The following is an 18,805-nucleotide window of genomic DNA, read 5'->3' on the forward strand; positions in this document are numbered from 1 at the left end:
GTTGTTACAATTAATCTCTTACTATGGGATCTGGGTGTTCCCCCCACACCCACCCCTTACTGGATATTGAACCCAGGGTTGCTTTACCACTGAGCTGTATCCCCAATTCTTTTAATTAAAAAAAATTTTGAGACAGGGCCTCATGGAACCCAGCCAGGATCTTGTTTTCCTCATTTCCAATCTGGGTGGGAGCTTGTGATTTCTCCAACCAATAAAGTACAGTGATCTACCCCATATCCCCAAACATTACAAAATTTGCAGTAGATGCCTGAAACCACAGATAGTGCTAAACTCCGAATATAGTGTTTTTTTCCTGCACATACATACTTAGGATAAAGTTTAATTTATAGCCAGGTTTGGTGGTATATACCTATACTCTCAGCAGCTGGGGAGGCTGAGGCAGAAGGACTGCAAGTTGAAGGTCAGCCCCAGCAACTTAGTGAGGCCCTAAGTAACTTAGTGAGACTCTGTCTTAAAATAAAAAATAAAAAGGGCTGGAGGTATAGCCAAGTGGTAAAACACCTCTGAGTTTGATCCCCAGTAACCCTCCCCCAAAGTTTAATTTATAAGTTAGGTCTAGTAAGAGATTAATAATAATAACTAATCATATAATTATAACAATATGCTGTAATATAAGTTATGTAAATGTGATTTCTTAAAATATCTTATTATTGTTTCCCTTTTCATTTAAAGGAAATACTTCATGGCTTCTCCTTGGCATAGTTGAATTGCCAGCATCACTACTCTTGTGCTTTGGGACCATTATTAAGTAAAATAAGATTTTCTTGAACACAAGCATTGTGATTCCACTAATAGTGGGTCTGGTAACCAAGACTAATGGGCGGAATACACTGGACAAAGGGTGATTCCTGTCTCAGGTAGAACAGAGCTGGATGGTGTGAGATATCTTCATGGTGCTTAGAACAGTACATAATTTAAAACTTATGGATTGCTTATTTCTGGAATTTTTCATTTAATATTTTCTGTCCATGATTGACTGAGGTAACCAAAATCATAGAAGACAAAACTTCAGATAAGGTGGAACTACCGTAGGGTAAAGTGATGTTATATGACTTCCACGACTAAACGTGTACACAAAAATAACCAAAATGGTTTCAGCACCATTATGAAAACACAAATAACTTGGATGGAAGCAGATCTCAAAAGGATCAGAAAACTTTCCTTTATTCCACAGCACAGTCAATCAATCAGGCACTGGTGGGGCTTACATTCTGGGTAGAAAATGACCCCCAGTTACAGACGGGCTCTGAGTTTTATAGTTTTACAGGTTACAATGAGAATGAATTAATCACTGGAGACTGAAGTAGAATGTGTCAGGAAAAATGTTGTAAAAAGTCCAAAACTTATGTTACTGGGAAGTGATGAAAGTTCAAAACTCCATCAGAGTTTACTTACTCGGTCACTGTTTACTTTCTTCCTCTAGGACCAGTTGTTACCCAGAGGTTCACTATTTGCTTTTCTCCTTCTAGGACTCATCCATGGAGGGAAAGGGTAAAAGTCTAGGGCCCAGCATTTCCTCACTTCAGGACCCATTTTGTTGGAAAGGGATGAATGTTTGGTGGAGATGCTGGGAATTGAACCTGGGAAGGAATGGAAGTTTGTTTTTTACCCTTCCAGGCCCATTGTTACTGAGAAAGGATTTACTGGAAGAGGATTAATAATTGCCTTCCTCCTCCCTCTTCCTCCAGGTCAGACAGTTTTGGGGGGTTGTCATTTCCCTGTCTTGGGGGTTGTCATTTTCCATATCCTTCAAAAAACAATGCGGCTTCTCTCACTGTCTATCTCTATCCACATGTCCCTGGAAACCAGCTAGCCAACAGAGAACATTAATTGCTAGACATATGAGTGAAGCCCTCAGCCCTGGAATCTTCTATTGGCCTTCTAGAATGGGGCTCCAAATGGAGATAAACCTCCATTTTTTCCTGTCTGAATCTTTGACCCTCAAAAACCCTGAGAAAGAAATAATTATCTATTTGTGCTTTGAGCCATGAAATTTTGGGATAATGTGTTATGCAAGAATAGTTAACAGGTAAAGTTTTATAAGTCTGATTTCATTAATGGAGAAAAGTAATGTCCTAATGGGATAATGAGATGGTCAAGATCCAGTGTAGCAAATATGATGTAGTAACAAAAGTTGATATATAGTTGTAGTAGGTCAATAAAATTCTACTGTTGTCCTTGCCAAGTGAAAGCAAACTGTATTAAGTATTTGTGTTTGTTGGGCCGAGGGAAAAGATAAAAGCATTTCACAGATTATTAGCTGTGTTCCGAGTATCAGTGGTATTCATTTGTTCTTGTAAGAATACTAAATTTGGGCACATATCTATAATCCCAGCATCTCAGGAGGCTGAGGTAGGATGACTCCAAGTTCAAAGTCAGCCTCAACAACTTTGCTTGACCCTAAGCAACTTGCAAGACCATGTTTCAAAAAAAAAAAAAAAAAAAAAAAAAAAAAGGGCTAGGAATGTGACTCAGTGGTTAAGCACCCTTGGGTTCAATCCCTGTTATCAGAGAAAAGAAATACTAAATTTGGGATAAAAGGTGCAGTGGGAAATGCCAATTGATTAAGTTTATGACAGTCCACTCAGCCAAGTGAGTGATGGTGGTGAGAGTCTTGATTGTTTAAGACTCAACCATCTTCTTCACTGACTTAAATGGAAATTAAAATAGCAGTGTAGTAGGAATTATCACACCTGCACCTCTTAAATCTTTGAAATGGCACTGACCTCTGAAATTTCCCCTAGAAATTTATCTGTTTATTCAATAAATATTTATTGAGTACCTATTACATGCCAGTCATTGTTACAGGCATGTAGAGACAAAACAGCAAACAGGCAGTGCGGATAAAATACTTGCTCTCAAAGATACTACATTCTAGTGAAGGAAACAGATTATAAGGCCCCCAAAAAGGAAACCCCAACTCTGTCCCATGGATCGACGGCAACCCCAATCAACTGCAGGAGGTGTCACTTGATGCAAACCGCAAGAGGTGTTTATTCCAGCGCGCTGGGACCCGACTCGTGACTCACGCAGGAGTCCAGGAGTCGAGTCCCTAGCAGAAAATCTTGCAGGTTTATAAAGGCAGAGACCACACATCGGGAGGGGTCACACATGAAAGGGAAAAGGGGAACAAAGCTGCCGGGAAATTTCAAAGGGGGTCTGGGTTTGCTGATAACATACAACATGTTTCACAATGTTTTACAACAGGACGTAGATTCTGGTCAATAGTTTCTGGTAATCCTACTGTTTGAGCACTATCTGGCTATCTGGCTCAATTTACCCCTTTACTCCCTGTTTGGGGCTGATTCCTGGAACAGCTTTAAGGGCTTTGTTCCCGTCACTGGGAGGGAGACCTTAGGGAGTTGAGATAAAACAGACAGCTTAAAAAAATGTCCATTCTTTCAAGATCACATACAAAAAATAATTGTACAGTAGGTATATTGCCAAGTAGTGATAGGTGCTAAGAGATAACATTGATTTTCCATAATTGTTTTGCTAATAAGGAAAAGTTCCAAGAACTTACACTTGGCCCTTACTTGGAACTTACCTTGGCCCATACTCCATGAGTTGAGGAGTCAATGTAAAGAATCTTCCAGTTGCTGAGGTTATCTATGTTCTTGGGTAATGGAAAAATAACATAGTATGGGAGTTTGGTGTCTCACAGAACCTACTTTGAAGTGTACTGGGTCAAAATTCCACTTAATACTTGTTTCTCATAAGTATCATTACTACAGTAGTTCAGGCACCCTAGAAATTAGTATAAAGCATGGTCAGAGTTGAAGATCCTCTGAAAGTTTTGACTCTTGCTCTTTCTTTTAATCACATTTGCCCAATTAAATGGTTTCAGATCTCTTGGGGAAGATGAGAAGGAAGATTCATAGTATTTTCTTATATGTGTTGGAGTAAATGCCTTTTCAGGAATAATTGACCACTCCTTTCATCAAAAAGGTCTGCATTGGCCAGGGAGTGTATAGTGTAGTGTAGTGGTAGAGTGCTTGCTTAGTTAGCACATGCAAGGCCCTGGGTTCTATCCTCAGCATTGCAAAAGCAAACAGAAAGCTCTGCATTGTGAATTCATCCATGTCTAGAAATTGGGTGAAATCCTGTGAGTCACTTTGGGGGTGGTGTAAATCAAGCTTTTATTCACCAGACAGCTTGTAAAAAACTGCAGCTCAAGTAAGACTTTTTAGAAAGTTGTCCATTGCTTACAATCCCAGGAATTCCACACTTAACCAACTTCAAAGATCTCTATAGATCGTTCTGATTATCATCTGGCCTATGGACTATTCAGGAATCTCACTCACCTTGCCTCTGGCATTTAAGTCTAGGTCTTGTCCTTTCCTGTCCTCATCTCATCCTTTGTTGACTTAGCCTCACTTCTTATGTAATACTAATTGTCTTAACTAAAAGCGAGTCACCTGACCAAGGACAGAAGCCAGTATTTACTGAAGACCTTACAAAGAGCTACAGTAATATCCTTAAGTTTTCTCCAATTCATCAAATGAACACCTCTCTGAAAAGAACACCACATACTCTTAAATAAAACACAATACAACTTTTAAGGTGGAGATGTGCTTTGGACTTATGTGAAGGTCTTCCAGTGAAGTTCTAAAGCACTATTATGAACATTCTATAACAATCTATTCTGACTAGCAAGGGGTTTAAGAGCTTTTCTAAATTCTCATAACATTATTCTCATTTCATTATTGGGGTGAATGTACTCGGGCAAACTTCCCCAGTTTAAAAAAAAAGTCCCTAGCAGATTAAAGTAACCTATCTCCTTCCTGCAAACAATCTCCATTTTTCAAAAGGAAACCCAACATTTCTGCCCCATCTTTAGAATGTGTTCACTATCAGTCTTCCTCAAAGAAATAGCTTATTCAGCATTTGTTGCTTCTTTCCATTTTAGTGGTGGTGACATGTACTAGCCATATGAAAGAAAAGATCAATAATTTCTGGCACTTAATGTATAGTACTCTTGAGACAGCTTCAAGATTTAAAGGAATGAGCCAACTTGGGGTTAATAACTGTGGAATCAAAAGTGATTTCATTAGATTCCATTTGAATTTCTAATTCCACCCCCTCCTTTCTTCCCTGCTTCCCCATTCTCAGATGGCAAGGGTGAAAGAATCCATAGTGCATTCTGTCTTCTCAGATCTGTGAAACATGGCTCAAATCACAACTCTGTGCATTTGGAAAAGGGCACACAGTCCAGAGAGTACCTTCAAAATGGGCCTGAGCTTTCTTCAGCATTCTCAATATTTCTATTTCTTTTGCGGCTCACCTTTTACTTTGTACTTTTTTCTTAGCTCTTGCTGAAGGTTTCTTCTGATCTCAAACGCACCACTCTCCACCAGGATGATTCAGTGGAAGGTACTCTGGGAGGCTGCATGGTAGAGTGGGAAAGGTAGGTTCTAGACCTATACCTGGGTTCAAATCCTGACTCTGCAGCTACTGCCTATGCTATTTTGGCCACATCTCTTACGCCTGTGAACATGTTTCCTCATCTGGAAACAAATGAATCAATCCTACTTCAGAGAGTTATTATTAGAATTAGAGAAAGTACTTATAAAGTACCTACTCAGATTCTTGGCACATGAAAAGTAATATATTAAAAAATAAACTATATTATTGATAATAATTAGATGTCTGAATTATGCTTTCTCATTTTATAATGAAAATGTTAAAATATTTTGAGCCTTTATTATACAGGCACAACTCTAAACTCTCCCTATTTATTAACTTATTTATCCTCTCAACAACTCTATAAGTATTATTACTATCCCATTATAGGCACAGAGAGTTAGGTAACTTGTTTAAGGTCACAGCTGAGAAATGATGGAGCCAATATTTGAATACTGTCTGGTTGAAAGGTAGCATCCTTTAAAGGCCACGTAGGTATGCTGACTCTAACAGTATATTTGGAGGCGCTTTATAAGAAAAATATATTATCAGGCAATTGAAAATTCCCTCCAGCTGGTCTCTAAAGGATACACAGTGGCTCATTTAAGTATATGTCCAAAAGTAAGGCAAGCTTTTACTGGTAATTCAGTAACTCAGTGAGATCCTAAAACACTTGGCTTCTTTCTATCTTTAGTCTACTCTCTTTGGTTAGCTTCATCCTAAACCCCGTTTGCCTCATAGTTCTGAAGCAATTGGAACTGCTTGGTTTTGCATTCCCATCTGGTGGGAAAGGGAAAGACATTCCCACTGCTCTCCCAGAAGAGTAAGAAAGGCTTTTCTGAAATACTACCACCACACATAGCTCATCACATCTCACTGGTTCAATTGGCTTCACATGTCCATACCCAAACCGGTCCTAGTAAAGGAGATGGATTTCTCTTAATCCATCAAGCCTGCCCCTAAAACTTGGGAGCATGCCATATTCCCAAGGCACGTGGATGCGGGGAGGCCAGGGTGGGAGTGGAACAGAGAAAGCTGGATAAAATTATCGTCCTCTAAAGATGGAGAAGGAGGGACGGTGGTGATGACTGACAACCAGCAACATCCAGCATATGCCCACAAAGTACATTATGTATTTTTTCATGTATTTTCCTTGTCCCTGATTTTCCCCATACTAGCATTATTACTAATAGCAACTTCTCATGGAGTGAGCTTATGCGATAATATAGATGGAAAGATTTTTAACATTATACAGATATGAGTTGATGTTATTGTTGCTGTACTGCTATTGTAGTTGGGATTTAGTCTTCGGAGTGTATTGTGTTGTATGGCAGGGTCAGAATAGCAGAGGCAGATGAGTGTGATGTCTACCAATGCACCATTCCCACCTCTTGGAACATGCTCCATGCTGCATTTTAGCTGGCCAAAGTAACCACTTCCTGGTGTTCCATGATGGCTCATCCAGACATCCAGTGCCCTGGACTCTCATATTAATTCCCCTGGCCATCCACTTGAAGTCTCATTTCCTAGTCCTATTGCTTTGAGCTGGGTTCCAGTCCCACTTTGCATCTAACTACCTGTATGATTTGGGGCAAATTAGTTTTCCTCTGTGGACTCCTCTTCCCTCTTCAGTAAAATGAGATGCTTGGACTAATTAATCTCTAAGCGACCTTCAAACTTTTACGTTTTTATAATTCTATGAATTTTAGGCAGCAAAGCAAAGAGAAGTGAAGAGTTTCAGGAAGGTGAATGAAGGGTTTTGAAAGCCAAGCTATTTTAGGCAATCAAGTGACCAGTTAGTAAGGCTACCCTGATTTTGTGTTCCAAAGATAGAGACAGATGGACACATGCTCATGTACACACTGAATGCATGTTAGTAGTCAGCAGTAAACAACACAACTGGAACAAGAACCCCTGATAAAAGAGAAATGGACCCAACTACAGGGAAGACCTGAAGGAAAGAGGTGTGGGGAGTGAGTCTATGAGACCAGAATCTTAAACATACTTAAGTTCAGCAGAATTGAGAATTCCCCTGGGAGTGGAGGCATTGCCCCTGTAGGCCTATGTGAACTAAATCCAAGAGGTTGGTTGAAGAGATGATCCTGACCTTTTAGCTGTAGGAACTCAGCTACAACAGGGTCTGACCTTGTTTTGTTCTTCCCTTCCTCGTTTCACTTGGACCTCAAAAGCACAGAGGCCAAGATCCAACAAGAAATCTGTTTCTGTTGTATTCTCTTGGCTGCCTAGGAGACCTCTTTTGGCAGACTTTCTGGTGATTTGTCCAAGCCTGGGGCCTCTCTTTTCCTGGAGTTTCCATCACCTGGTTCGAGAGAAAAGATCATTATGCAGCCAGAGAGATAGCTGCTTTCTTTCCTAACCTGGAATCCTTCAATCCTTTCTTTCTTTGTCTCCATAGCTGTAATTAACAGCAGCCGTAATTTTTTGCCTGATTATTACTGTTAGGCATGAAACCAAAATTTTATATATTATCTCAATTCTTAATAGCAGTGGTAAGAATTAATATGGCATAGAAACATTAAGAAGGCATAAAATGGGTATTTCATATTGACAAAATACACAATTTAACAAGATGCTATACCAGTCATGAACTTTTATGCACCTAACAATATAGTTTCAAAAAAATGTATAAAGCAAAAATGCTTCTAGCATTTTACAAGGAGAAATTGACAGAGCTGCTACCATAGAAGTTAACATACTTCTTCTGAATCAGATCAAATAAAATTAACTAAGTACATAGAGAGTTTGTATACTATAGAACTTTATATATACTATTATTTTATACTATAGAACTTTGAGTTTATCAGATTACACACAGTTCTGAAATGTAGAAACAGTTACATTGATAATATCATTGATCTCATGGGTATACCAAAGTTGCCCTAGAGAATCTCCTGCATTCCACATATACCCATTATATGATAACAACTTCATTTCCTCTTGTTAGTTAAGATCAGTTACCACAGTCAGAATAGTAATTCCCTCTTTTGCATTACATCAATAGCATTAGAACTCCAAAATAGCTAGGTGGCAACTTCAACTTCAATGGACTTGTGTCCCTGGAGGAAGCATTTTTCCCTTTGGAACTAAGACTTCTAGAGCATTGGAGCATGAAGGTGTTGGGATAGGAAACAAAGATTGTACTAATGAATCACTAGTAGGGATAATGAGAGCAACAACTCCCATTTCTATCTGTTTGATTTCTAGACTGGTGAATTCTACTGTTGGAAAAGTAGTACTATAATTGATATTGGTTTACAGCATTTACCACAAACTGGAGAACCTTTGCCCCAGTCTAATAATGTGTTGGCACCTAGATGATGCCATTACTGAGCTTTCAAAAGTTTATTCTACTATTCTATCACATTTGTTGCTTCAGAATTATGGCTAACATGGTAAAACTAGTGAATTCCATGAGGATGGGTCAATTGCTTCACTTCATTTGCTGTGAAGTGAGTTCCTTGATTAAATGATTCTCCATAAAATACCATGGTTTTGGATAATGTATTCTGAAAGTTTACAACTGATAGTTTGAACAGACATTGTAAGCAGAAAAGGCAAATCCATATCTAGTAAGAACAAAGTGTTATTCCTTTTATCATGAAAGCAAATCAGTGTAACTAACATGCCACAAGATAGCTGGTTAATGTCCCCCACTCCCACCCAGGAAATGGTACCATAATAAGGATTTGGTGTTGGTCTCTCCTGTTGGCATATTGGCATTCACCAGTGACTGTATCCAGATTGGCCCCTGTAAGTGAAAGTTTATGTTGCTGAGCCCAGAATAGCTTCTATCCCTGACTCCATGGCCATTTGTTTGTAAATCTTTTGGGCAATAACAGGAGTGATTAGAGAAGAAGGCCCATGGCCATCCACAGAACCATTCTAGTCACCTGATTTTTTAAAGTTCTCCTTTCGTGAGTCACCCTTTGGTGAGCATTCACATGGGACACAAATACCTTCATATTCTTATGCCCATTTGGATAAGTCTTCAAATACTTCTTCCCTGCATACCAGTTTTCCAGTTGTGTATCCTTCAAGTTCCTGATCATTGGTCACTATTTTAGTCAGCTTTTTTGCTGCTATGACTAAAAGACCTGACCAGCAGAACTGTAGAGGAGGAAGAGTTTATTTGGAGGCTCCTGGTTTCAGAGGTCTCAATCCATAGACAGCAGACTCCATTCCTCAGGGCTCATGGCAGAAGAGTGTTGATCAAGAAGCTGAGAGAGAGAGAGGTCTCTACTTGCCAAATACAAATATATACCCCAAAGCCACGCTCCCAATTTCTGTCTCCTCCAGCCACACCCTACCACTTCAGTTACCACTCAGTTAATCTGTATCAGGGGATTAATTCACTGATTAGGTTAAGATTCTCACAACCCAATTACTTCTTCTCTGAACCTTCTTGCATTGTTTCACATGTGACCTTTTGGGGGACACCTTACATCCAAACCTTAACAACCACAGCCTATGAACTGATGTGGACTCATATGTCTGGCCAACTATCATTACAGGCAAAGTGAACAACCACATGCTTTATTCAAAGTCTTGTCCATCAGAAGGATTTCCTTTCACCACTCTTGTCAGGGATGTCCCAAAGAGAGTTGATACTGCTACAGTAATCCTCTTTCAGGTGATAACTACATATGTTGAAGAGTGATTTGTAAATCAGTTTCAAGCATTTTCTTCCTCAGTTGACTGATCATAGGAACTCCTTAGAAGAGTCTTAGATATGGTTGAGGCCATAGATAGCATAAATAAGGGCATGGACATCTGAGCTACTTCCTCATGCAACTTATTTGTGCCTTCAGGCCCTGTTTTTGTCAAATCTCATAAATACCACTCCATTTGATAATGGAGTGTTACTGTACATATCCAACTTTATGGGTTGGTAAGATAGACAACATCCATTTCACAATGGGCAGTTCATGTAACATAGTAATATGGTAATTCATGGTCAGGGGTTCAGTATCCAAGTCTCAGTAGCAAGTCAAAGGTTATTTCTCAAAAAGAGTAGTTATCCTCAGAGGATGGCATGTCTTTGCTTAAAAAAAATTCTAAAGATTTGTGCTGTGGTTCACCTATAGCAGCTCGCAGAAAGGTTTCCAACAGCATCCCTATGAGCCACTAATGACTCAAGTGCCATCAAATCTTCTGTGTCACATGGCCCAATTGGCAGAATAGCTTGCATGGCAGCTTGACCTGTTTTAAAGTGTTCTCTTATTCTGGGACCTACTCAAAATAGGCAGTTTTTCAGGTCACTCAGTAAATGAGTCAAAGTAACATGACCAAACAAGTAATATGTTGTGACCAAAAGCAGAAGAGGTCCAGTAGAAATTGTGCCTTTTTTTTTTTGGTAGGAAGAGCTTGATGCAATAACTTGACCTTCACCTTAGAAGAGAAATCTCTTCATAGCTCAGATAATTGGACTCCTAGAACTTTCACCAAAGTAGCAGTTCCTTAAATTTCTGTGGGATTTATCTCTTACTCTCTGGCACACAAATATTTTATCCATGTGTCTAGAGTAGTTTTTATGTTCTGCTCACCATGTCTAATAAACATAATATCATCAGTGTGGTATACTAGTGAGATGCAATGTGAGGTACAATGTAGTGTACCTATGGAAAGGAAACGGTCCTTACAGTTTAGGTTATGGCATAGGACTGGAGAGTTGATATACCGCAAGGTAGGACAATGAAGATTCATTGCTGTCTTGTAAGATGATAGTCAACTTCTCTGAGGTCTTTACTAACAGGTAGAAAGACAAAAGCATGTACAGATCAATAGCTGTATAAAAAAGATGTGTCAATTTTGCTCCAGCACCAAAACCACATCTAGAAAAACAACTACCATTAGAGTCACCATTGGATAAATATATGATAGTCCATTGTCTGAATCATAGTCCTTGCATCTTTCAACCCCTTTCAAGTGCACTAATCTCAGCGGTTCCTCAGAAGGCAGCATTGCCTTTAGTTTACTGTTTTTGTAAGTAGAGACAGCTCCAATGGCTTCCATTTGGTCTTTCTTATTATAATGGTCCTCATTCCATGCATCAGGGAATTGTTGTGGGAATGTTGCCAGTTGCTGAGAATGTCTATTCTAATTATACATTCTGAATCTGGGAGAATAATCACATGATGGGTTCAGAACATATTGGACCCACTGTGAGATGAGTTTGAGCCATGAGTTAGTTCTCTGTTGCTAGATAACAAATTACTCTGAAATTTAGAAGCTAAGAAAACAAATGAATATATTATGTAGTTTCTGTGGGTCAGGAACCTGGGAACAGCTTAGTTGGGTGTCTTTGGCTCAAGGCCTCTAAGGAGATTACAGCCTTACTGTTGGCTAAGGCTACAGTTACCTCAAGACTTGATTGCAGATGAAGGACTCACTTCCAGTTCACTTACCTGGTTGTTGGCAGATTTGTTTCTCTGAGTTTTTGGTCTGCAGGCCTTAGTTACTCACTGTACCATGTGAATATTGCCATATGGTTGTTCACAATATGGCAGTATGCTTCCTTCAGTGCAAGTGATCTGCAAGAAAGAGAGAAAGAAAGAGAATGAACCAAATACAGAAGTCATAATTGTTTAATAACCTAATACAGGTGGTGCAAATCCATAATTTCTGCCATATTTTGTTTATTAGTAGCAAGTCATTAGATCTAACCCATATTCAAGGAGAAGTGATTATGCAAGAGGGTGAAAGTCAGAAAATGGGAATCTCTGGGAACCACTTTAAGGGCTGCATATTGCATTGAGTTATTGAAATAAAAATGCAAATTCTAAGTGACTTGGAAGTAAACATTAAGAGTATACTATAGAGCTACAGTAACAAAAATGGTATGGTATTGACACCAAAACAGACACATAGACCAATGGTACAGAATAAAAGACAGAGACAAACCCACGTAAGTACAGTTATCTCATACTAGACAAAGGTGCCAAAAACATATATTGAAGAAAAGATAACCTCTTCAACAAATGGTGCTGGGAAAACTGGAAATCCATATGTAGCAATGAAATTAAACCCTTATCTCTCACCCTGCACAAAACTCAAAGTGGATCAAGGACTTAGGCACTAGAACAGAGAACCTGCTCCTAATAGAACAAAAAGCAGATCCAAATCTCCACCATGTTGTCCTAGAAACTAACTTCTTTAAAAGACCCCTAAAGTACAAGAAGTCAAATCAAGAATAAATAGATGGAATGAAATAAAGTTTAAAAACTTCTTCATAGCAAAGGAAAAAATAAATGAAGAGAGAGCCTATAAAATGGGAGAAAATCTTTACCACATGTACCTCAAATAGAGCATTAATCTCCAGGTTATACAAAGAACTCAAAAAGACAAATAACCCAATCAATAAATGGGCTAAGGATCTGAACAGACACTTCATAGAAGAAGAAATACAATCAATCAACAAACATATAAAAAAATTGTTCAACATCTCTAGCAGTTAGAGAAATGCAAATCAAAACTACTCTAAGATTTCATCTCACTCCAGTCAGAATGGCATTATCAAGAATACAAGCAACAATAAATGTTGGTGAGAATGTTGGGGAAAAGGTACACTCATACATTGCTGGTGGGACTGTAAATTGAAAACAGTATGGAGATTCCTCAGAAAACTTGGAATGGAACCGCCATTGACCCAGTTATCTCATTCCTCAGTGTACATCCAAAGGACTTAAAATCAGCATACTACAGTGATGCAGCCACATCAATGTTTATAGCAGCTCAATTCACAATAGCCAAGCTATGGTACCATAGCTCGGAGAATAACATATTAAGTGAAATAAGCTAGTTCCAAAAAAAACAGAGGTCAAATGTTCTTTCTGATATGTGTATGCTAACCATAACAAGTGAGGGTAAGGAGAGGAAGTATAGAAGTTCACTGGATTAGACAAAGGGGAGTGAAGGGAGGGCAGGGAGTATGCAGTGGGAAGGACAGTGGAATGAATTGGATATTATTACCCTATGTACATATGTGATTACTCAATTGGTGTAATTCTTCATCATGTACAACCAGAAGAATGAGAAGTTATACTCCATTTATATATGACATGTCAAAATGCATTCTACTATCATGTGAAACTAATTAGAAGAAAATTTTTTAAAGGTGATAAAGAGTAAACATAGCAAAATTCATGTGGTCTTTATACAACACATTTTATTTTACAGATTTGAAACCCAAGACCTATGAAGTGGTTAAAATTTATTTGCTCAAGGATATTTAGTTAGTAACAAAACCAGTGCTCACACCTCAGTGTAATTCCAAAGGCTTATTCTGACTCTGACTTCTTCCTCCAAAATGTCTTTCATTAGGTCATTTATGCTGGTCAGTTTCTGCTTTCTTTTCCTACTGCATTTCTAATTTTCTCTCCACTTCTCTTCCATCAAAGAGAAATACTAGGGACTGGCACATTTACCCTATTGTACCAGTTATGAGATACTCTCAAATGTGAGGTCATATTTTTTTCAGAGAAGAGACAATTTTTTTATTGAAATAGTGCTTTTAATAGCAAAGAAACTGGATATATCTTAATGTCCATTAAAGAGGAAACTGGTTAAATAAAGTTATATTCCTATAACATGACATTGAGAAGAATGAGGTAGATGTGAATCTATACACACAGATATGGAAACATTTCTCAGATGTAATTTATAGCATATATATATGAAAGGATTTTTATTCAGCCATAAAAAAGAGTGAAACCCTGTCATTTGTAGCAACATAGAAGTGACAATTTTAAGTCATAACTCATGACCCATCACAATGAACTGTTCCTTCCCCTCTGATGACTTTACATCTTTCCATTACTTGGTGCCATTTGATCAGGAGTTGGTGACGTTTATAACAAAACTCAGATAGGCTCGTTCCTTAGCAACAGTAGCTGAGTTGTCTTTATAAGTACCTCAAGTTTCAGAGCCTCTCAGAACTTCCCCTCTAAAAGATCCAGAGTCCCTTTTAGAATGCAAGTCAAGCATCTCAAACATAACTTAAGTGGTTTAGTCATGGACCTCCCCGACCCCATCCCCTTCCCCTTCCCTGCTTTCTGAAGGCCCAATCAGTGAGATCTCAGTAATAATTTCTGTAGTCTGGGAACATGCTGAGGTTACACCTGGCTGCCCAGAAGACAGTTTCAGTTCCCACTGCCCACCTACAAATAAGTGTAACTTATAAGCATAGAATATTCATTTTCTTTATGTAGCTGAAATAAATCTCAGACCACAAATTAATAATTGAAAGAAATCAACTTTTTTTTTTTTTTAATAACTGGACGTCATTTATTTTGTGAACCTCAGTCTACATAAGAGTAGAACACTAATGATTCAGTGTAGGGACCATCCTTGGGGTTGACTTGAGCTTGAGCTATAGGAGGGCAGAAGGGGAATGAGACTCTGGCCTTTGTCATTTCCTTTTTTTTTTTTTTTTTTTTTTTTTTTGGGTGCTGGGGATTGAACCCAGGGCCTTGTGCTTGCTTGCAAGGCAAGCACTCTACCGACTGAGCTATCTCCCCAGGCCCCTAATTGTCATTTCTTTATAGCTGCATCATTCAGCGAGTCTTAGAATCATTCTCAGCCTCCTGTACTTCTTCACCATTAGGCCCCTCCAGGCTCTACTTGGATACTCTGTACCCTCTGAGAAATTCAGGAAATAACCAAACAGGTGTCTGTCCTCCTTGGACAGGAAAATTCTGCAAGTCTTATGACCTCCCTAGAAGTATAGTTGTCCTCCTAAGTCCCTATATATATCTGGGAGAGATCCCACTGCCTTCACATTCTCTAAGAATTGGCCCCGGGGGTGAGCCATGGAACCCCATAATATACTTCCCCCTCTCAGATATTCCTCTTCTTCCTCTTCCTTCCTTTTCTTCTACAGATTTATCTAAATCTCAGATGGAAAGGGAGGAAGAACTAGCTTGGACTAACCAAGTGTTATTCTTTCTGGAACTAAGCTTTTGTAACTGAAAAGGTAAAATTTCACTCTTCTCTGATTTTTCTGTAGCAGCCTTCTCTAGAACAACCTTTATCTCAAGAATTGGAGAAGAGTCATAGGATTAACAAAAAAGAATTATGGGAGATATATCAATATTGAAATATTATTCCATTACAATTAAAGACATTTCTCAGCCTTACATAAAATCTGCTTCTTTTTAAATTGTAGTCTTTAATTTTTTTTCATATCCACTCAAGCATAAAACTTTGCTGGTGACCTGAATTGAGTCTCCATGGAATGAAAAAAGTATGAGACACAGTCATTTTCCTGAAGGGTGGTTGTTATAGGTTAAACTTTATCCCACCAAAAAGATGTTGAAATTCTAACTCCCAATACCTCAGAATGTGACCTTACTTGGAAATGGGATTATAGAAGATACAGTTAGTTAAAATAAGGTATTACTGGAGTAGAGTGAACCTTTAATCAAATATGGCATCCCTGTAAGAATAGAGAGTGGATACAAAGACAGGAACATACAGAGTAGATAGTACTATAGTTCAGATCTGGAATGTTCCCCCAAAGACTCATGTGTTAAAAGCTTGTACTCCATAGTGGTGCTGTTGGAATATTAAGTAGTGGGGCCTCATAGGAAGTCATTGAGGGTGTGCCCTCAAAGAAGACTGTGGGACTCCAGTCCTTTCTTCCTCTCTTTTACTTCCTGGTTATGAGGTGAATGGTTTGGTTCTGCCACATGCTCTCACTATGATGTGCAGCCACAGGCCTAAAGCAATATGGGCAACCCATCAGGGACTGAAACTTCTAAAACTGCAGTCTAAAATAAACCTTTCCTCTTTATAAGTTGATTGTCTTAGGTATTTGTCATAATGAAGTAAAACTGGCTAACACAGATGGCTATGTGATGACAGGGAAAGAGTTTGGAGTGAAGCATCTGCAAGCCAAGGAATGCCAAGGATTGCCAGGAAACAGCAAAAGCTAAAAGGCAAGGTAGGATTCTTCCTTATAGGTTTCATATGAAAATATGACCTCACATTGAGGTCGTCTCATAAAATTGGTCAGATAAGGTAAATGTGTCAATCCCTGAATAGTTTCTTTGATAAAAGATGAAGTATGGCTCTTTTGACCCCTTGATTTTCTTTCATTTCCAGCCCCCCAAACAATGAGACAGTAACTTTCTATTGTTGAGTCACTCAGTTTTTCATACAATGTCAGCCCTAGGAAACTAGTGCAATGTCAGCCTTAGTACAATGTCAGCCCTAGGAAACTAGTGCAGTGTTCTAGTTAATGATTCAAAAACTCAGACATAGCAAAGTAGGTGTAGAATACTGCACTGCTAAACCATGTGGCACTGAAAACTGTGAAAGCAGACCAGAAACTCCCACACATGGCCTGATTTCTACCCCCAAACTCTTTTCCAGTCCTCAAGGGTGACTGGGTAATCTTTTTCATGGAATTGACACAAAGAATTTTCTATCTTCATGGCCTTTCAGGCCTCATGCTCCAGTATCTTCTAAGACAAAGCTTTCAACCAAATGTCATTCTTCCCAAAGGGAGTGACTGTTATTTTGAACATAGATACAGCAGACTACTGGGACAAACAGGACAACCAATCACATTTAGGAAAGTTATGCTTGCTATGATTGTTGACCCCAGGATGGGGCCAACCACATGGCTCTGAGCTTCCCTCAACCAATAGGTGAATTTAATCCTTTTGAAATACTCCTCATTATGAAACTTGTTTTAAATCTTTGCTTGTCTCAAATCTTGTTGATTGGGTTATAATAACATATCTGACTTTGTCTATGGAGTCCTCTTCTCTTGGGACCCATTTGACATGGGCCACTGAATTAGCTGTCTCTGTTGAGGCTTCGATGCCCACCAGATACATAACCAATATATTCTTTTTCCATAGTTATATGATGGACTGTTGGACGTTTTCTGTTTTCAAAGAAGGAATCCAGAAACAGGGAAGGCAATTGGGCTGAAAGAGTGGTAAGAGCAGAATGAGACACCAAATAATAGGTTTTAAAAAGGGTAAAAGAGATGTAGTAGGATGTAGCTCAATGAGTGGTAGAGCTCTTGCCTAGTGTACATAGACCCTGGGTTCATTTCCCAATACTAAAATAATAATAATAATAAAAAGTAAAAAGTAAAGAGGACTTTAAAAAGCTAAATGGTAATTGAGCTTGTTGAGCTTGTTCACTTTCTCTTAACTCTCATCCAAATAATCAGCAGAGTTTATTTATTTTTTTGTTCAAGTGTATCTCAAATCTATCTTTTTCTCCTTTTTAAAACTTTATTTTGTTGTTATTTGTTTGATTTTTGATAATCACAATTCTTTAGACCAGGCAACCATTATCTCTGACCTGGACTACTGCAGTCTTACACCTTGTTAGAAATACAAAGGTGCTGCAAGAATTCAAACACATGCTTGGAAGTGGGTGGGCAAGGCAAACTTTACTTCTGCCAGAAGGTGTGCTACAGAACCTGGCTAGGAAGTGCACCTGGGTGGGCAGCTGTGCTTTTCTCCCTAACACAGTGCTGCCCTTCACCCTGATTGGAGGAGCTTAGGGGATACAATTGGATCCAATTAAGGCTAAATATTTTGAAAATGGACCACCTCACTTTCTATTTCTCACATTCCTGTATAATTCATTCTCTACAAAATCAACCACTGTAACCTTAAATTATGAATAAAACTACTGTCTCTCCTAATTAAAATATTTTAGTGTTCACTTTTGACCAAGATGGAGTAACAGACATAGATCTGTTCCTCTTTTCCTACACAACTAGAAAAATGAACAAAAATATATTTCCAGACAGATAGTAAAACTAAGGCCCCTGAGAGAAGAGAAACCAACAAGATGAGCATGTGCTTGTGCTTACTGCCTGGGAGGCAGTTTCTAGTCCATATCCCTAAAAGGGAAACCAAACAGACCTCCATGGGTTGCAGAGACAGAGATCTATCTAGGGGAGGTGAAAGTGCTAGAATTTGGGGAGCATAGTAGTGAAGAACAGGCAGCATAGAGAGATCTAGAGTTCTAAAGGTCTGCAAAGGGATCCCATCAAGTCTCTGGCTGAGTTCTGATCTATTCATATAGGAGAATCTACCCAAGGCATTGAACGACCCTAGGCAGAATGATTCAGAGATCTGGGAATAGTTCACGTTCCTACCACCCAGAGTAGAAGACCATAATACATGGGGACTTGAGAATAGACTTGTAGTGACTGTGAAAGATTATCACGTTAGTAACAAATTACTCATATAGATTGTTCTAGACATGGTTTAACAAAGCCTCAAAATAAGCTAAATGATCCCAAGTAACTTAACTATAGAGCAGTACAAAATTCCGTATTTGTTACAGAAATAGAACAGAATCCAGCAACCAAGGATATAAATTCACAATA

At 38.8% G+C, this 18,805-nt stretch overlaps 1 long non-coding RNA gene across 1 annotated transcript in view; it reads right to left on the bottom strand.

Moving 5' to 3' along the window:
- The window catches only part of LOC306644594, a 96,753-nt gene that overhangs the window by 16,808 nt on the left and 61,140 nt on the right, over positions 1 to 18,805 (bottom strand). The window contains exon 2 of the long non-coding RNA XR_013759419.1: positions 11,850 to 11,975. This is a non-coding gene — a long non-coding RNA (uncharacterized lncRNA). The remainder of the gene's footprint in view (positions 1 to 11,849; positions 11,976 to 18,805) is intronic.

The sequence above is a fragment of the Sciurus vulgaris genome (assembly GCF_902686455.1).
Source record: "Sciurus vulgaris genome assembly, chromosome: 14".
Lineage (NCBI taxonomy): Eukaryota > Metazoa > Chordata > Mammalia > Rodentia > Sciuridae > Sciurus > Sciurus vulgaris.